Raw genomic sequence first — 20871 nt, 5'->3', positions numbered from 1 at the left:
TTTGTGGTAAGAGGCAGCTCTCTCTCTCACAAGGGGTTTTCTCTCTGCACAAAAAACACCTTTACACAAGAAGGCAGTAAAATCCCACTTTTAAGTCCTATTTTAAAGGAAGAGGGTTGATCTTCAATTTAAAAGAGAAAAAGTTTAAAATTACCTCAAAACAGGAACTTTGAAAATTATTCCCTTCCTCAGCTTTGCTGTTTTGTTCACTTTCTTATAAAAATGCAAGGCACCCCTGAAAAATGAAATTCTGGCCTCCTGGAAGCTAGTGTTTGACCTTTGCAGGGCAGTGAGCTCTTCACCCACAAGTGTAGAATGCAAACATTTCAGATGCATCGCTCCATCTGTTTTCCCAGAGCCCCAGCACTGTGCTAAGGTGTGATCTCCATCCTCCGCACCGTCACTGTCCCTCTGGAAGGGCTCTGGGGTGAAATACTCATGCCTGTGCATCGAGGGCCATTTGGCTGTGACGGTGCCAAGGAGATCTGGGTGCTGGGGCAGCTGTTGCGCTGAGCGGTGCCGCCGCCGCCACGGAGTTGGGTAACCATAGCAACAGCATCACCGCCAGCATCCTCCTCCTCCTCACTCAGCTCTCCTCCTCCTCGGCATCATCAGGAGCAGCAGCAGCAGCAGCAGCCCTGGCAGGAGCCAGAGACCGGCAGCCGAGGCTGCAGCCAACTGCCTGCCGTCACCTACCTGCACCGTCACCCAGCCACAGCACCGACACCAGCCCCGCTGCTCCCCACGGCGGGGGGAAAAAGAGGGGAGAGGGAGCTGAGGGAGGTGTGCTGCAGAGGGATCCCAGACAACCCAGGTAAGAGCTGTGGGGCTGCTCACAAACTCTCCGTGATCGATGTGGTGTGTGCCTGGCGTGTGTTTGTGTGTGAGTGTTTGTTGCTAGTTTTCTGGCTCGCTCCTTCCCACAGCAGTGTGATGACAATTCAAGGCAAGCGTGTTTTCCGGCTCACGTTTCCCATCTCTGCCATACTGTCCCTCTCCCTATCCTCCACCCAGATACATAAGGAGTAATAAATAATATTCAGAAAGGTTCGTAGAAAATGGGGTGATCAGGGAACCTGATGTGATCAGTGTTGAACGGCTGTGCTTCCAAAATAAAAGTGGACAACAGCAGCAGAGCAAAGGTTGACATGGTAATTAATAACCCTTAAAAAAAGAAAATCATGCGACAACGCACTTCTGTCTCTGCCTACTCCACAAATAAATCTCTCTCATCATATTCAGCAGAGAGCTGTAAACCAGAGAGGTGTATGAATAGCCAGGACTAGAAACCTCGCTGTAGTTCATAACTGGCACATTGACCTTAAGTGCTTTAAAGCTAGACTAAATCATTGCCATAACAATACAATCATCCCTGTGAATATATGTGTATATATATTTGTAAAAATACTGCTTTTAAAGCTTTATATGTTCTAAGAAGAAAAAACAAAATATCTTAAAGGTGTGGGTGTGATGGCCAGGCAGTGAGAGATGCTCACTTTGTGTATGAGAAAGCAGGTACTGGGTACATTTTAAAAGGTAGGAAGAATAGCTCTAATCCAAAGGCAAATGAGGACAGTCCTTATCGTGTTAAAAACAGAAGAGATCCAAAGCTGTGGAGTGTCCTTGTGCAGGCAAATATATGTGGATGAGTGCGTACATGTCTGAGGAGCATGAAGAGGGAGAGAATAAGAAGTAAGTTTAAGCCAAGCGGTAAGTGTTTGCTATGTAATGATTGCAGAGAGCTCTTTCCACTTCCACGTAACTATTTTTATTTATTTATTTATTTATTTAGACAGCGGTAAGGAGAAAGAGAGAGCTGCTGCCGCTGTCTCTATCTCCTTCTCTAAACCTCTTTTCTCCCTGTCTGGTGTCCTGATCTTCCCTTGTCCTCCCCAGATCATCCTTGTTTGTGTGGCTGGAAACACTGCAGGCTTTAATGATGATAAGCATTTAATAGAAGGCTTTTGAGCCCACCTAATGATATGATACAGTTATAATTCTGCTTCCTAATCATACTCTAGGGACAGTCTGGGTATGACCCAATAACAAGTGATAAAGTAAAGGCTAAGAGGCACCTGCCTTTCATGTTAAGCCTGGTTTGAAAAATCACAGGGCTTTTTGGTCCCAGTCCTGTGTTTTGCTGCTTGTCTGCAGATTCTCCTGAAATCAGCAGGAGCTGGAAGATAGTTTGAGATTATGGGTATAGAACAGAGGGCAGAATCGGGCCCACCTTTTCTCTCTGATGAAAAACATCCTCCTCCTGTAAGCTACAGGAGAACAAGGAATTTGGGTAGGCAGGACCTCATGCCCAGTTCTTATGCAGAAGTGTTTTAAAAATTACCTGGGAATTATGTTCCATCCCAAAGGAACATGTTAGGATGAGGGACAGAAAAAGAAAACACAGACAAGTATTTGGAATCAGAGCTTTGATTTGCAAAATAATTTACTCAGGAAGCTGACCTTGTCATCACAACAGGTCTTCTCTACAAGGGGCTGTGTGATCCATGTTTGTAACAGCTCTCATGGACAGACACTTAAGTTTAACTAAAGAGAGTTATTTTGGATACTTATATTAATTAAACCAAGGCACTGTAGGGCTACAGTCCTCAGGACACTAGACTAGCCTGGCCACATTGCACAGTGTATTTCTGCGTAAGATTAAGTGTCTGCTTAAAATCTAGAGAATATTTAAATCTTGCATCTTCTCCTTTGTAATAACAGAGAGGGAATAAAAGTGCCTGTAAAAAGAGCACAAACCTGATCATGCTTCTGACGCTGTGATACCAGTAACAGAATCAAAATCCTGTTTATATGTGTTGCAGAGATGTAAAGTGCATAATCAAACGGCACCTCAGTGAGGCGTGGAGCAGTGATCCTCTCATCAGCGCAAGTAAATAACTGAAGGTCAAAGGGCTTGGGGGATTACACATTAACACCCTGCAAGTATTCTTATATAGCCTTACTTTGCTGCTAGCTGTGAGCAGATGATTTTAGGAAGCCAGGACTCATGCATGGACTTTTGATTACTACAGGACTGCAAAACTTCTCTTAGAAATGGCTCTGGGAAAGGGCAGGAGAGGTGAATGTTCTCATGAGCAGTGCTTTGCCATAAAACCTCTGTGGAGGGCTGTTTATGGAAAGTCAGGGCACTGAGTCTGGTACCAGTGTACACAGCAAGGATGCTCCCCACTTCCGATAACAGATTTTTAACGCTCAGTGGCCCCCACCCCTACACCTCTTTCCCTTACTTAAACTGGAAATCTTAGGAGAGATTTTTTCATTTTGCCTTATGGCTTGTTTTATTATATTTTATTTGTTTAGTAATGGAAGGGAACACAGCCTTTCTTTTGCTTTGTGCACGGCTGTTAAGAACTGGTCTCTTGATGCGCATTTAGTGTTGTTCACTGTTCTAAGGAAAAAAAAGCTATTTTTGTATCTAATGATATTACTAAGCATCTTTTAAAATCTCTATCCTTATTTTCATTAGTCACCCACTGGGTCTCTTAGAGCTCAGAACAAAAGAAGACTTATACGGTAGTTGCTGTTCAAAAGTCAACGTTTGCCAACAGGTTGAGACAGGGATTTCTGAAATGCTGCAGCTAGGCCTTTTTTTTTTTTTTTTTTTTTTTTTTTTTTAATAAGGAAGCTGCTGTTTTCCAGATCCTGCTCTATAGTAACCTGAGGCAAGAGATGATTTGATGATGAATATTGTACCTTGCATTTAGTTTAACAATGCTATTCATTTTATTTTGAGGCTCTGTGTAAACTGACATTTATTACTCCATTCAATAATCACACTCTGTGATTTTCCCTGTTGTAATATTGTAATTTTTTTCCCTTTACACTCTATGGTGATTGGCTAGATTTGCTGCTTAATGAGACAGAAATGTAACCATGGAAAATAAGTTTTCCTGGTGAGTAGGGGGAGGGTCAGATCTTTACATTAGAAATTGGGCACTCCGCATCTGCTTGGTCCCCTTGAAATTAGCAGGAGTTGTGTCCCATCCATACCTGATAAGGAAATAACCTTTTTTTTCACCAATATTCATCTTGAGGGGTCAGTCTGATCTTGGCAGGTTCTCCTCAAGCCCAAATCATACTCAGGCTCATGTAACAGGAACCTTTATGCCCACCTATCAGATACACTCACTAGTACTTGGAAAGCTTATAATTCCTTTCTAGTCTAGTGGCTCAGGTAGTGGAAGCTCCTGGTCTCTTCCTCAGCATCCCCTGGGGTCCATCAGCTTCCTTGTTCATGGATAAAACCTTCCCCACCAGTCAGTGAGACAGACTATGAGTCCATGCCTCGCAGCAGCGCAGCATTGCGAAAAGCGTGTTTAAGCGCGTGAACAGTGCAGGTGTCTCACTTTGTGTGCATTCTTCTCATCTTCCCCGTACCCAGTTCCCTTCCTAGCACATTGGCAATGCCTGACGTGCTCCAAAGAACCCCGGGCCTGGGATGCAGCGTGACCTTTGCTAACACGGCTCCAGGAGGTAATGGGCTGAAACTACCCAGAGCGGTTGTGGCTGCGGGCTGATGGGAGCCCTTCGTCCGAAGGTCAACACCATGACATGCCTGATCTCAACTTGTCAGGCGAGTGAGTCAGAAGTTAGTTTCTTCCAAATCCAAGAAGACAGGATTTTATTCTCTCTCTAAGCCTATTATTAGTGCCTGCAATGTTAAGGACTCTGTTATTCAGCAGTTTTACTTCTTCCCTGTTTCACTGCAGCAGATAGAGAATTCAAACAAAGTGTAAAAGGGAGAATTTCTTTCTTTTTTACATGCAGATACTGCTGATATCCATGTGTTGTCCCAGATCACAAGAGAATCCCTTGGAGGAGGACGGGTGCTCTCTCTGGTCCTCCTGCAAATCTGCCAGAAATCTCATTACGTTTCTGCTTCTCTCTTGGGTTCAGATGTGTCTCGGTGTGGTTTCTTTGTGTCTGGAGCCCCCACACCTCAGATGTGGCCATGTTTCAGTACTGAAGTAAGCCATTTTTGTGCCTCTGTCAGATAAAGAGTGATTCTGGTTTTACTCACATCCACAGAGAAATCTAAGTTTTCCTTCAGTGGACACAGAAGGATACACAAAGTTCACTTCTCTTACTGCATGTGAGACACTGTAGGTAGATACAATATCCTGACATATTCTTGTTACCTGCTGTGTTTTCTCATCCTTAGGATCATAGGTATGAGACAGCCTAAGAGTAATTTGACCTTCTGCTGGTATATATACTTACCAAATTCCTGCTTTTGTACTTTCTGCTCTGTGTCTAGTAGATATATTTATCTACATTTGTTCTTAGCTATGTGGTTTTTACACTGAGGGTGGTGGAACACTGGCACAGGTTGCCCAAAGAGGTTGTGGATGCCCCATCCCTGGAAACATTCAAGGCCAGGTTGGATGGGGCTCTGAGCAATCTGATCTGGTTGGAGATGTCCCTGTTTCTTTCAGGGGGGCTGGACTGGCTGGGCTTTGAAGGTCCCTTCCAACCCTAATCATTCTATAATTCTGTGATTCTATAGTGGTGTCATGTATAGGTCAGACCTTATGCATCCTATTGGACTTAAAGGCAGAATTGCGGATATTACTTATTATACAACAGACTTGTATTTATAATGCATAGCAGTGGTGCCGCAATAAGTTGATGTCTGTCTCTCTTTCATGGAAATTTCAAATTCTGACCTCCTGGTATCAGTGTGGCTTTTAAGGATTCACAGCATGCAACACAATGACAAGCAGGACTTCCTTATCGTAACTTGGCTTGGTAGGGACTACTTGTGCTATTGGGACCCCAGTGCCACCATTTAGCAGCCTGGGGAGCAGCAGGCTCTTTCTTTGCCCAGCTAGATGAGCAAACAAATCTCTCCTGTTGTATGACTATCCAGATCTGCGTGACTGGGAAGGAATCTGGCTCTGCCAGTATCTTCTAATGTGTAATTTCAGTTCCTAATGTGCTGCTAACATTGCATTTATTTCTGAGGCGAGAAAGCAGTATTCTATTACTTTTTTTATGGCCCAAAAGAACATGAGTATTACTTGGAGGATGTGGCTTGAGTGAAACATTGTTTGCATCTCTGTCAATTTGTCAGCCCATACTGCCAAAACCACTGTGGCAGTAGGAAAAGCAATCCTGTTTTCTGGGAATGATTTCATAAAGAACAGAGCAAAAGGACCAGTACTTCCTTCCACTGAGTCCTCTACAGGTGGGGTGTTTCAGTATAAAAATATTGGATTATCTGCTTCTTCTTTCCACTCATAGCCTCTTGTTCTCAGTGGCCATGACTTGACCTTGTTGTGGGCAGACGGTGCTTGTAGATGGTGTAACCTCGTGGTCTAGCTAAATAGGCCCTTGGCCTGTGAGTGTCAGCTTTGAGGATGTCTGCAGGAAACAACTGCTGAAATTATTTTGTTTGCCTAAGAAAGCCTCCCATTTGTTGTAGAGGTGATGGGGAAGCAAGGGGCAAAACACAATTTTGGAAGATCATGTCTCCTTGTATACCACTTTTCTGGATTTGTGTGATCTAACAAAATTTGGGTTCTTACTGTTATTTGGCTTCTGCAGAGGACTGAGACGCTGAGCTACAGGTTTTGCACCTACGAAGACGGCTTGCTAGCTGCCAATACCTGTAGCAACAGCCCTCCCTCTGTGTGATTGAGAACCTGAGTTTAGCAGGTACCGGCTGACATCTGCGCAGATCTTCTGTGCTGTCAGGACTCAACTATCCCACGTGTTAAGACATGAGGATCTCTGTGGGACAAGGCAGAGGGATTTCATTAGAGCTGGGCAGCATCTGCTGCTGCAGGTGACTTTTCTTCCAGGAGCTTACAGAGTACACAACACTGCATAAATCTATTGTACACCATGCAGCAGCACAGGTCTATTTATTTTCTTTGCCTGCCTGTCTTGGTTTAAAATCTCAGCTGAAAACTTCTCTTTTCTGTCCATGTCTCCTCATTGTTTCTCTCTGTTTCCCTCTCCCTTTGCAGCTGTGTTTAAGCTGAGCTGTGTGAGGGTACAGTTTGCCAGGGTAGATGTTAGAGAAAATAAAGTTGCATTGTGTGATGTTCTAGAGTGCTTTGCTCCACAGCCACCCAGCCCTTTCACCGCAGGATGCTTGCCACTGACCTCAGAAACAGCAGGATTAATCCCCATGCACAAAAGTCTTTTCAGAAGGAAAGATAATGCACAAGGCTGTGTTTGAGAAAGGCGTGGAAGCCTGAACCTCGTCGGTCGAAAAGCTTTTGTTGGCTGCCATAGATGGATCAAAATCATGCTGCTATTTTAACCTGGGATGTCACGACCACCAGAATGTTCCTTGTCTTTGTGTGGGGAACTGAGCAGCAAAGTCAGGGGCACTGAGAGGCAGAAGGACAAGGTAGAGAGAGACATTATTTCAGCAAGGCCACTCTTTTTTTTTTTTGCAAGAAGTCAAGATCTGTGAGTTGGCCCAAAACAGAGAGGAATAATAATTCCAGGTGATGTGAAAAGCCCTTAGATATGTTCTGTCTTTTATGGTAAGAAAGGGAGGAATAGATTTTTGATTAAGTCAATAATTTTGTCTGCAGAGAGAAGAAAGATTGCTGGGGGAAAAAAAAAACAACCCAGCAAAAAAAAAACTAGTGAGGAATGATCAGCAGACTTTGCTAATTTTTAGTGGCACTGTAAATTAGGCCTTGTTTTCCTTAGGTGACTTGCGTTGGCAGTGGGTGACATTAATGCTTTATTAAACTTGCCGTGCTGAGAAACTCCTTGGTTTACTGTAGCTAATAATAATACCCTAATCGAGAAACAGAAGGTGGGATAACTCAGCATCAGAAATTGCAATGCAGAAATAGTTGCTGCTAGTTGAACTAAAAATACACAACAGCATAACCCTCTTGCCTACAGCAGCACATGCTGAACACACATTGGGCTCTGGCCGTGGCAGGGAACGGCTTTCCTCTGTTTTTGGCAGCTGCTAGGTCAGTCAGCAGTGCTCTGTGGTGACCCGTGTGTGTAACTGCCAAACTCTACCTCAGATGTGCAAGGCCCCTCGTAGCAAGTTAATTGGTATACTTGGCAAGCTAATCATTCTCCAGAGCCATAAAGAGACGATATAGGGTGAAACAGGCTATGTGGGATGACTTGGGAAGGTGGTTTGTCCTAGGGTGGGACTGTGTGATCATGGCAGCACCCGGCGAGGTGGGAGTGACCTGCAGCAGGGACAGGGATGTAACCATGGCTACTCTGTTCCTCTGCTCCGTGCTTCTGCTTGGGGATAAACAGCATATGTCAAGATCCCTGCTGAATTATTAGCCTTGGAGTTATCACTGTGCAAGAGTTGTTTGTGCTTAAAGAGATTTATCCATTTTTCTCTACAGCCTCCCAGGACATACACAACCTCTCAACTTGGGCTTTACAAGGGTGAAATTTGATTTATCATGCACATGATTTTTCTGCTATGAACTTTGAAGTCTCCATGATGATAAGCTAAGAGTGGCCCAGATGTGGTGGGGTGATGGGGGACCCTGAAATAAGTTAGTTAAATTAAATTAGGACACATCTAATGCCAGAATCATCAGATGGTAGATCAAAGATGAGGAATATACTATAGATGAAGAAAGGTGCTTAATGAAAAGAGGGAGTTAACTGACTGCATTGGGCAAAAGTGATGAGACATTGTCTCCTTACAAAGAACACAAACACAACGTAGTGCTGAAAGAGTGAAGACAAGAAGCAAAGGCTGAATGCTCAAACTTGAAATTCCTGCATTATGTGTAATAAAAGCTTGGCCGTGGTGGTAATCCTTCACTGGTTTGGATACAGAGACAACTGTGGATGGGGTAGGAGCAAGCAAGGATATGACTGCAGCTACTTGGGTCACCACACCTGCAGGCAGGAGGAATCCAGGTGGCTGCATCAGTCCTCCTGCCTTGCTTCCCCTCCCAAAGTCAGATGTCTGCTTACTGTACAGCGCAGGTGCTTCCCTCAGAGCAGAAAACGGCAGTATATGGTATGGAGAAACATAGCTAACAGAACTGTTTTTAAAAGATTCAACCTCAAGGTAAGCCCTTTCCTCAATGCACGTGAGCTTTTCTTCTGCCCGTTTTCCTTCTGTGCTATATTACAACCAGTAAATCTGTGGCCATCAGTCTCCCTTTGTCTCATCTGAGACTCTGTAGTTATGGGGATTGGCTGTAGACAGGCCAGGCAAAGCAGAGGGTATTTCTCATGTGATAGGTGCCTCTTGTGTAGACTTATTTGGGCTGAGGTTACTCTAGATAAAGGGAGCACCAGCAATAACAAGCTTGCTTGCCTGTCCTTCTCAGCCAGTCTTAGCTTCTTTCTGGGACTGTTATTCTACCTACTCTTTGATGAAGTGAACTGCAAAAAGCCATTTTTGGTTCATAGGATAGGTTCATAGGGTAATCCAGGTTGGAAGAGACCTCTGTTCCAATCTCCTTCTCAAATCAGGGTCACCTGTGGTGTCAGACCAGCTTTCTGAGGGTTTTATCCAGTCCAGCTTTTTACCCATCTGTAATGAAAAGTGAGTGGCCTGTAAAAGCTTTTGAATTGTTGGGGCTAGGGTCGGCAGGAGCTTTCAGACAGAGATTGTTTTGAGAGAGAGAGGAGATCTGACAGCACAGGCAGAGAGTATTTCCATGAGGACTTCTAACCATGGAGATATCCAGAGGAAGCTGGCAGAGACTCTGAGAGGAGAGTGGCACATAGAGCATGACAGAGGTGAAGACGAACTTATCAAAAGCATCCTTGGGCTGTCAAGGGCAGGTTTATTCCTAGGCATAGATGGCTTTCTCTGGAGACTTGTGGAATATGCGTTGCCAGGGGGAAAGTGCTGACGTTTATAGTGAAATGGGTCTGGCTTGCCCTGCTTCTGCACATGGCAGATGACTGTTTTGGGAGATAAAGCCTCAGGTCAGTGATTTAATTATGTCTGGTTTGGAAACCTTTTACCATACCTGAGACAACTCAAGGCTTAAAGGATGGCTTTTGGAAGAATCATCTGTTCAGCAGCAATAATCACGAATCACTAAGAAAAGATCACCTTACCTAGTCATTTCCTCTTATCCCATCTTTCCAGAAAAAGCTCAGTTTTTGAAAGTTTTGCTTTCAGGACCAGTGCCACTGGTAATCAGAAAACTCTTATTGTAAGAACATTTAAAAAACAGTTTGAGGACCAATTATATAAATGTTTCCTCTTTTGTAAAACAGCTTGGGACTTGTAAACATACTGGGTCCACATCTCTCTAAATAATTAATCATAATGAATTATTTAGTTGTGTAAGCTGTGTTTTATGTAAGGAAACACTTTTCTTAATGTGATGGAAATGCAGATATTTTAGATAATTTTGAAAGGAGTAGCTGCCATTTCACTCTCTTGCTTCTGTCTACTCTGCAATTGATTTTTGTCGTGAGTGTGTTCTTCAGGATCGGCTGATACTAGGTCTGGAGCATGTCAAGGTGACTTCCTCAGTAGCAAAAATCACAAAGCCTTTCAGCAGAATAAGGCTTATCAGAAGTTGAAGAGTCCACTTCCTATGTGGAAAGGGCAGATTCTAGAATTGTTTTTTATTTTCCCAGTGAAACTGGGGAATGACGACTTCAATCCACGGGAGAGGAGTAAAGGTGAATGCTATTACTGATGGGGTTTTTGTACAATACTTTCTTTTTTTTTTAGGCTAATTTGTGAGATTAACTTGAATTTTGTTCTCTTTTTCATATTTGGATAATTCTCTTGCATTTTCTTTTCTCTCCCCTTCCTTTTCCTCCCTCAACAACAGATGATTTTGAAGACAGCATGAATGAAACAAAATGTTGGCATGGTCTAGCTGGATTTCCTGACAAGATAAACATTAAGTTAAATGTGAGACATATGCCTTAGTGTGTGACTGTAATTTTATAGGTTCTTTTATATGTTATGGTTGGCAACAGAATCCCTGTAGCCTATTCTGGCTAGAAAGAATGGTGTTTCTTAGTCTTAAGACAGACACTCAATCTAAAATCGGTATATACCACTAGCTATACAGTGTGAGTGGTGGAGTGAATTTTTGCTATGAGTAGCTTCCATTCTGATACTTTTTCTAAATTGAGGTGGTTATTCAGCCGTGGTGTATTTGTGACAGGGATGATGGTCTCATTATCAGCAGTCCTCTTTTCTGCCTTCTTCCCACCTTTGGTGTTAAACTATCTGGAGGCAACACAGCTCCATTTACTCCCACTGTGGAGTATGGACTTGCATTGGGTGAGAATATTTCCTCTGATGGTTGCTCAGGTACAAAATTGCAAGGATATTGACTCCAGCTCATCCTGTGAGACATTAGTTTGTCCAGCTAGACCACTGGAGAGACAATGAATGCCATACCCCTCCCTGCTCCCCTCGATTTTGGGAACCAGTCACACAATCTGGGAGCTCTTTGAACTGCAGTGAAGTCTGCTTATCCCCATTCACCTTTTTATGCAAGGATCTCCATGCAGAAATGCTGTTGCTAGTTCATGTATGGGAAGTTGCAGGCCTATGAGTGTGCGTTTTATAGGAGATCTTGGTTATGGGTGGAATTTAATTTGTTCTACTTTAATGATCTAGAGTGGAGTCAACTTCATCAAAAGTAGCTGCCAGCTTTCTTTTTGTGGACAGGACAGAGAAACAGATATTTCTAAGGCACTACAGAGACAACTTTTTAAAAATGCCTACTTTAGGATAGCAAGATCATGCTCAAACTTTATCTCCGCTGTCTAAATGGACAAAAAGTTGAGGAACAGCCATTTACACTGTAGAAGTCTGTCATTTTACCAAGTTTATCCAATCTTATTTGCTGTCAAAATACGGAAGTGAGCATGGACATCCTGAGCCTTATCTCTCCTCTCCAGATGCCCTTGTCACTTGCCTTTAGGTTTCCTAGGATGTGTGGCATAGTGATCCTTTTTTGCAGGAGGGATCATATGCAGGCCTCCTGCCTTTGTCATTCAGGTTTCCAGTTTATTCTGATATTTCACGTGGCAAGATCAGCTTTCCCTGATCTGCTGTCACATTCCTATGTATGATATCCCACTTTGTGCTCCTGGCTGGTTACTGCACTACCACAGTGAAAGAATAGTGAAGCAGCCCCTAGCATTGCTTCACAGTACCTATACTGAAGGATTTTAGTGGTAAGAAAGAGCCAGGGAATAAATGGTATATTTGGCAAAAATGTAGCCTGTTTAGGAAGTCCATTTGAGCTTTGAGGAGGCAAACCCCATGAGCCAACTTGGGTAACGGAGGCACTATAACTGCCTTAGCCTGGTGTCCAGCTGCACCAGGACACCACTGGGATCCACCCCTGTTCAATAGGCTCCTTTAGCCCAAGCAGAGTCATCCTTTCCATGCCCATGAGAGAGCTTGTTCAGAGACAGCTTAAGCACAGCTCTGCAGTAGTTCATATATGCGGTACCCTTTGGAGGAGTAATTTAGTACTTTGTGTGGGTGCATTTATGGGAACACACAGCTCCTCTTAAAGAAATAGGCATATTTCTGGTGTTTGCAGATGTTATGGCTCCACACTAAGAGGAAAAAAAAAGACATTTTGGTGGTGGAAATTTCCATTATTCACCAGCAGTACTTTGCAGTCAACACTTTTAGTTGTATCTTATTTGTACCTTAATAGCTTTTTCTGTGTGGGAGAGAAGCAGGGTTGGAAGTTGTTTTTTTAAATGGATGAAGTATCTCTGATAGTAAGCAAATCAACAACTTCATGAAAAGAATTGCACCTTAAGGCCTACAGCTGCTAATGTGACAATGAGCCATGCTGAGGCTTGGCCCGCGTTGACTTCGTCAGGACTCCCACTTGGACTTTTTCTTTCATCCCTCTGGAGCCTAAACTTCTAATGTGGCTGTAGATTTTTCCTGGCTCATTCACAGCAAGTTGTTCTGACTCTGGTTAAAGTAGAGGAGAGCAGCAGTATGATACTGGATGAATACCTAACGCCTGAGGTGTACAGAATTGAGAAAAAATTGAAAAATCCAGACAGTAGCTTAGACCCGAGACCCATGCCTGTCTTCCCCCATCCAACACACAGACCTATCCACCTGGATGATGTATGTAAGATATAGTCAATATGCCTCTGTCTCCAGCTTCCCTGGTGCTGAGTGCCACACTTCGCACACCAGTGGCTCTCATGGCAACTGCTCTCCAGTTGAGGATGTGCCGTGATGGTCCAACCCGTGCTGCCCTCACTGACTGTGGGCGGTGGTGCAGGAAGAAGGCCAAGATGCCTTGCACTGCAACTGCTGACGTGAGTGGCTATGGCTGGCGGCAAAAGTTGTGTCCCAGACATTGGTGGCAATATGTTGAGAAGACAACTGAAATGCTTGTTTTCTTCTCTCTTCACCATTGTGCAATGTAGTACATGATCTTGCACAACTGCTGTTCACTTGACTTCTGTGGTTGCTCCGGTTGGATTTGCAGGTCAGGGTGTTTGGTTCTCACCAGGAACCTAAACTATTCATTTAAAAATTGTATCTCTTCTGGAGAGATTGTATCTCAATCTGGAGCAATGGAACTGCTGAGAGAGAATGGAAAATTCTTCTTTTTAATTTTAAGAACAATATTTATCTTTTCTTTTTTATGAATCTTGTCAAGTCTCAGCAAATCTACTGTATGCCTCAAATCAGTGTTGAATACATCAATTTTTTCCATATCATTGATCTAATGATCAACAAAGTAATAAAGATGGTAGAAATACAGAATTATTATGCTCAGGCAAGACTTGTGGAACCTTAACAAAGCTCTATGAAGGAAAATTAAATTCCCTGTTGATGAATACAACACAATGTACAATGCAAAGAAGTAATTGGAATGATTCATTGCCCTTGCTTGGTTCTAAATAAATTTTCAGCGCTTGAGGGGAGGTCCTCCAGAAAACCTTTCTACATGTATGATTATCTCAGGAAATAGAGAGTGAGTAAATAGAATATTTGGCGCATAAGAATTGGGACGAAGTTTATTTCTGAATATAAGAATTATTCTTTTTTTTTTCCCCCCTACACTGAAATATTTGTCATTTTTTTTTTTTTCACTTAAATTAACATCAACCTGTAGGAAGTACAGATATTCTAAAATTTGTTTGGGGAAAAAGCTGGAAATTAAGTGTTCCAAAATCCTATTGGACAGTTCAGGGTTTGTTTTGTATTGAAATGCCTTTTTTAATTTCAAATTGCAAATGTTTTAGAAAAAAACCAGCTATTTAGAGTTTAAAAAACCCAAATCCTCAAAATGAAATGTGCTGATTCACTGAAACACAGTGTTTCAGATCCATCAAAATATTTTTATTTCTGTCAAAAAAATGCTATTTTGTGAGAAATATAGGGTTTTCATTTTGAGTCTGAGCACAAATACTCACCCACTCACAGCTGGAGAATTGCTTGCTATAGGTCCCACGGGTGTGCTCTCCAAAATATTACAATGTCTTACCGGAAGCATGGCATCTCCTAAAATAGTGCATTTTAATCTGGTCATTGTCTGCTACGGAGTCCACATCATAAGTAGGAGGCTTCAGAAGCAGGTGATCAGGATTATTATTGATAAGAAGACTTTTTTATGCTTTGGGTTTGAGTAAAATTAATATGTTATTTCAGCTGTGAATACAGAAAATGCCTTAGCTGAAGGCCTAGGTACTGATGTTCTCGGCTCCTACGAAGTTAATGGAAAAACTTCCCCTTGGATAGGGAAGTGTTTTCACCCCTGGTTTTGATATCAGCAAGGTAGCTTACATGCTAGGCTAGAAGAATTTAAAAACAGAAAATGGGTGAGAGGGGGGGGAAATACTACACATTTTTACAGCCAATGAAAACATTTTCAGTTACAGGATGAGTTTAAAATCTTCCAGGTTCTGACACAGTGTCTGAAAAAAACCGAAAGATTCTCATCAGATTCATTTTTGCATCAACCAATATCTGAGGGAAATTATGACAAAACCTGCCCGCTGAGAAATACGCTCTATAACTTTTCATTATCATAGACTCACAGAACAGCCCAGATTGGAAGGGACCTCAAAAGATCATCTGGACAACATTTTCTGGGAAAGGGAGATGAGATCAGATCATCTAGCAACCTGTTCAGTTGCATCTTGAAAACCTCCAACGATGGCGACTCCACCACATCCACGGGGAGATTGTTCCAGTGATTGATTGTTCTCACAGTAAAAAAAATCTTTCTTATACAGAGATGAAACCTCTCCCAGTGCAAATTGTAGTGGTAGACCCTTGTCTTCTCCATGTGGCTCCTTGTGAAGAGAGAGACTCTGTCCTCTTTGTAGCCACCTTTTAAGTACTGAAATACAGTGAGGCAGTCCTCCAACCCTGTTATTCTCAATGGAGAAGAGACCTTCAGTCAGAAGAGACCTCTTTCAGACATTCCTCACAGGGCAGGTGATATAGCCCTGCTTTGATCATCTTTGTGGGCCTCCTTGGACTCTCTCCATTTTGTCCATGTCTTTCCTGAATTGTGGGGACCAGAACTGGACACAGAACTCCAAATACAGCCTGTCAAGTGCTGAGTAGAGTGGTATGATCCCATCTCTTCCTCTGCTAGCAATGCCCCTGCTGATGCAGCCCAGGATCCAATTTGCCTTCGTTGATGCCATGGCACACTGCTGATTCCTGTTCAGCTGATTGTCCACTAGGATCCACAGGTCCCTTTCAGCAAAGCTGCTTCTCAGCCACACACAGATCCTAGCCTGTACTGGGCTCTTTGGTTAGATCATCTCAGGTGCAGGGCTTTGTGCTCGGCTTTGTTAAACTTCATACAGTTGTTTCTTGGCTGCTGTTCCAGACTGTCCAGATCTCTTTGCAAGATGGCTCTCCTTTCAGATGTGTCCTCCTCACCACCCGGTTCAGTGTCATCAACAAAATTGGTGAGGGTGCTTTCTATCCCATCATCCAGGTCATTTATGGAGACGTTGAACAGCATGGGGCCCAGTGAGAATCCCTGGGGGACTCCACTTGCGACAGGCTGCCAGCCTGAGTAAAAAACATTGATCACCACCTTCTGAGTGTTACCTGCTAGCCAATTTCCTACCCATCTCCCAGACCATCCACCCAGTCTGTATCCTGCCAGTTTGTCTCAGATACAGTTTGTCTAGTTTGTCATTACAGGATTATTTTTGCTTTTCATTGAACCTCTGCCATTAGTCTTGCTATTGCATATCTGCATACCAGATTTGTCCCCAGTACTCTGAAGTCAAAAGGTGAACTCTGCAGTCTATTTCTTGGTTCATAAAACTCTATCCATATGTAGAGAAGTTTGTAGTTTGAGTTTTTTCAGTGCTGAAATTGTAAGGTCATTGTGCACATAAGACCAGGCTTCAGTACACAGAATGGTATTTGTGTTTTGCTTTGCTTTTTAAACGTCACAGTGCCTTCTTTGATAAAAGCACTCAGAAAGCTTGAGTTTGGTGCTGCATAGTGTGTTATGTAAGATTTTTTTTTTAATCTGAAACCTGTTAATTAACATTCTCAGCACTTTTATTTTCAATAAAAATGAGAATTCCATTTGTTCCATGTGTAGCAAATAAGAATAGAGAACTCTATACTGAAAACAGAGGGGAGGAAATATAACGGCACTGCAGAACGCCAAGGCTCAGTATATGCACAGACAAATAAGATGCTTGTGACTACAGAAACCAAAACTCAAACCATGTTTTTCTCTTTCACCTGCATAGTGAAATTGTCCTACAATAAATTGATTATTATTGATCTCTTATTCAGGGCTCAAATGAGACCCATCTGCTTTACCACAGTAGATTAAAATATTCAGTGTCTTTCTCAAGAAATCTCCATTGTGCCATAGTAGGATTTAATATTTGCCATTATCGTGTAGCTGTGATTGTAAATGGCAGTTGTTAAAAACCACAGTGTTCATGATGGCACGTTTAAAACAGCAACGCTAAAGGTAGCAAAACTCCAGTAGGCATTTTTATTTTTTTTTCTCCCATTTTAGAAACACCCGCTTGCATCTTGTCATTTCTTTTTTCCCCTCTTTGCCAGCATCTTCTATGACCTCACATGTAAGGTGGAGACAAAGTTATGTGAAAGAGCTCTCAATATAATGGACTTCTTGTAATGCCTGAGCCCATGCTTCTATCTGTGTTTCCATACCAGAGATTGCCACAGAAACAGGGGAAATAATCTCATAACCACTTTCCTGCAATTGTGTTGTGCCATTACTGCTTTGTACTCATCTACCCAGGCATAATTCTCTGAGTACAACAGGTCCTGACTTCAGTGGTGCTTCAGCATGTAAGCGGGTTGGCCTGCTCATCTCCAGTTTCACAGACACGTGCTGACCATTGCTTCCTGCCAACTTGTCCTCAGCTCCTCTCTCCTTGTCTCCATTGTCCATGCATGGGAACTTAGCACATTTCTGTTTCATCTCAGTGTAAAGCCCAGCAAACCACCATGCTGACTGCTTGGGCATGGCTGTCCCTCAAAATTAAATGCCTTTCTTCTCCCCTTTTGTCCAGTTTGAGAAGGAAGATCTTGAGGTGGGTCTATCCTTGTGCTTCTTTGTCTAATTCAGCTCCTTCCCTCCTTTGTCTCTGTCTCTGGGAAGCAGAATGTGATTTCTGCATCCTGGAAGCTTGTTCAGCTTTGAGTATTGAACAGGTCCCTGAAAGCAACTGAAATCATATAGAAATTAATATAGTATTTTTACTGATATCTGTAGCCCCTTCATCTTAGGTGTGATTGAGCTTGCTGCATTTTCTAGTAAAAGAAGCTGGATCATCCATGTTCTTCCTTTCATTCTCTGGCTTTCCTCTCCATACCTTCATTCTCTTTTCTTCCAACCTATAACTAACCTCTGTTTCTCAAAAATCTCAGCATCTTTCCATAGAAGGAGGCTTTCTTTCCCATTTCTCTCTCTTCTGTAGAGTTCTAACCTTCCAGACCCCCTGTACTGGGGAAGGGACCAGTTTTCCCAGGTAGGACCATGTCTTCATCTCTGCTGCCATCTGTCTTCTGAAAGGATCCCATCCTCTTCTAACACAGGGAAAGAAGAGAAAGAAAATGGCAATCCTTAAAATTGTTCCTCTCTAAATGGTCACAACTAATTACGAAGACTACAGCTACTGTGAGATCAGCTAATAAACTCCTTAAACTGGTCTCTGAAGTCTGTATTAGAAGTGGATGAGTCACAGTTGCACCAGCTGATTGCAAATAAGTGGGTGGGAGGGGAACAGGCCCTGTACTTTGTACTGGCAAGGTGTGAACAACGAGCTATCAGCAGGCCTGGCAAATGAGCAGGGGTGAGTTAGGACTGACAGCTCTGCAGCAGGGAGATGGAGGCAGCCAAACACTTGTGAAAGAAGTAAAGCATGAGCTTTTGAGTTAAGTCATGGCTTGAAAGCAACTCATCCGAACCATGGCAGTAGGAGATAAGCAGAGGATCGGTCAGGCTGTGAGGCTGTGTGTTTTAGTGCGTCTGGTGTAGGATTTACTTTCTGCACCTTGGTTTGAGTATGTAGCTCCGTGAACACTGGCATTCAGAACAGAAATGTGCCATGATTTGAGTTAAATCGGAAAACATGTTCACGTTTCAATGTTTAAGATCAATGTGATAAAATTACCTCCATCCGTGGCCTCTTACAGGCAGAGACTTCAGGTGCAAAAGTCAGTTTTGGGCCTGAGTCTGAGCCTAAGATTTGGTGAAATTATGTCAGAGGGTCCTCACTTGCCCCCAAGATCTTGCAGAGGCTAGGATGTGTTGCATTTGATTTGCAGGAAAATTCTGCAACTTTTTTTTTGAGTGAGAATGAAGGAAACTGGGAAAGCAACTAAATCCGAAAGTCAGGTGGAAGTACCATCTGCGTGGACAACATCTTCTGCAAGCACTGCCCCACTGATGGATGAAACATCTTGTGGGTCATAAAAGCCTGTAACAGTTTGCTGTGTTCCACTGAAAATGTATGTTTGTGTGATTTCTATTTTTGAAAGATAAGTGCAGCCAAAAGGATTTACAGGATTAGTGTTTACAGATGGTAATATTAAAGAGTGAGGGGAGGGTGAGGCACAGGGCTCAGAAGATACAGATCTTATGCTTTGTCACTGAATGTAGTCTCAAACAAGCCAGTTCTGCTTATCTTGGAAAACTCACCCAGCCTAGACCAAGTGTGGTGTTTTCTGCTCTCTCTGAGGAGATAATGCAGGAGATAACTTTTTTTGGGCACATCTTGCCTGGGTTTTTGAGATGCAATCTGGACTTTTGAGGTATGCACATCAGCTTGCTGCTTTCAGCATGTCATAGGATAGACAAAACGGGATACAGTCTTGCAGGTGGAGAGACAGCGGTGGATGGAGAGTCATGAGTTAGGTTTAGCATGGGGCCAACAATGCATTTCATATTTGGAAAATAAGAAACTACAGACAACTCATGCCTGGAGGATGAAGAGAGAATGTGGTCTTCTTGCAGTACGGAAAACCAGCCCACATTGGCCGATCTAGTTAAAAACCCAACATTCTAGGGCCGGTTAGAACAATGCAGCCCGACACATCATCAATAACCGATTATTTGCAGCTAAAATTAGACCTGGAATTGGCATTTTGTATCTTAATTAAAACAAAGCTATCTTTATCAATAAGCTATGACAACTTTGAGCAGACATTTCCTAGTGAATGTTAATCCCTCAGTCTCTTTTGATTAGTAGATGGGATTACATTGAAATCGATCCTCCTCCTGAGGTCCATTTGTGTGCTCTCTCTCAGTATTGAATTACGTAGCTGGCCTCCTGCCAGGCACAGGTTCCCCATCGGGACAATGAAATCACAGCCGCAGTGATGCTCATTTGTGTTTTGCTGCATGCCATTTATTTATTACAAAAGGCTCGGGAGACTTAACGCCTTGGTGAGATATTATCTTAGGCTTCAGATCTCTGTCAAACCTTATTACTCTCCTTTCAGTTCAGTCTGCATGTAACTGGCTTTTGAAGGTAAGAGGGGAAAGGGTAAGGAAGAAAAACAATGTCATATTTAAAATCTAGCTCTGGTGAGATTTCCTCAGTTGTAGAAGCTGATTTGAGGGAATTGTTGAGTTTCAGCCTGGGACAAAATGTCACTGGAGTTGGTTGGAGAAACAAGCATCAGTTTGGAAGTGCGTGAATCTTGTAAAAGCATGGGCCCCTCTGGCTCATAATTGAGCTTTGAACAGGCAACCCCTGAAAGAAGCTGTCCCTAAATTGTGCTGACCTGCTGTAATTGTTCTTTGAGGGTCCCTGTGAAGCTGATGGGAGTCAATGACATGGTCCTTACTGAATTCAGGAGCACAGAAGAACTCCAGTGTCTTTGTTTTCTGTTTCAGTGTTGTTTCATAGAAACTGAGAGTAATTAAAGCTATGAACAATTCTTCCTTGGAAAATTGAAAAAAAAACCTCATAAAAAGTAACAGAGAAGAGCTGTTGACAGTCTGGAAAGTGAAAGAGCTGGACAGCTTTCCATTTAACTCCCTCCCACCTTTCCCATCTGTAGATCTTGTCATCAGTCAGCAAGCCAGCCAGAAGACGGTGATAGCTAAATGGTGTGCCTCCCCGTAAGGTTCAAGATGACATCTTTCCTCTCTAATATCCTTTAACAGTCAGCTTTTATAAAGTGTGCTGTGTTCCTTGACTTGTGCAGTTGTGATCTGGAAGCTATCTTCCAACACCTGAGTGGTTCACTTGGAGTTACACGAGCATCTCGTGAGAGTGTGAACTGATCTCTTAACTGAGCTGCTAGGCATAAATCTGAGCCTGCCAAGGCTCAAATGTGAAGTGGAAACATACATATAATTTAGGCAGGAAATAGAAAACATTATGGGATTCCTTACACTGTTGTAAACAATGTTCTGTATCACTTTGTTT

General features: G+C 42.8%; 1 protein-coding gene across 1 annotated transcript in view; it reads left to right on the top strand.

Moving 5' to 3' along the window:
* The first annotated feature begins 742 nt into the window (after window positions 1–742).
* FAM135B (family with sequence similarity 135 member B) overlaps window positions 743–20871 on the top strand; it is a 194181-nt gene continuing 174052 nt past the window's right edge. Inside the window, exon 1 of the mRNA XM_086742651.1 lies at window positions 743–814. The gene's annotated coding sequence lies outside the window, so the exon portion shown is untranslated. The remainder of the gene's footprint in view (window positions 815–20871) is intronic.

The sequence above is a fragment of the Chlamydotis macqueenii genome, chromosome 2 (genome assembly GCF_036417535.1).
Source record: "Chlamydotis macqueenii isolate bChlMac1 chromosome 2, bChlMac1.mat, whole genome shotgun sequence".
Lineage (NCBI taxonomy): Eukaryota > Metazoa > Chordata > Aves > Otidiformes > Otididae > Chlamydotis > Chlamydotis macqueenii.
Note: the sequence above shows the minus strand (reverse complement) of the source record. Positions and strands in the feature narration are given on the sequence as shown.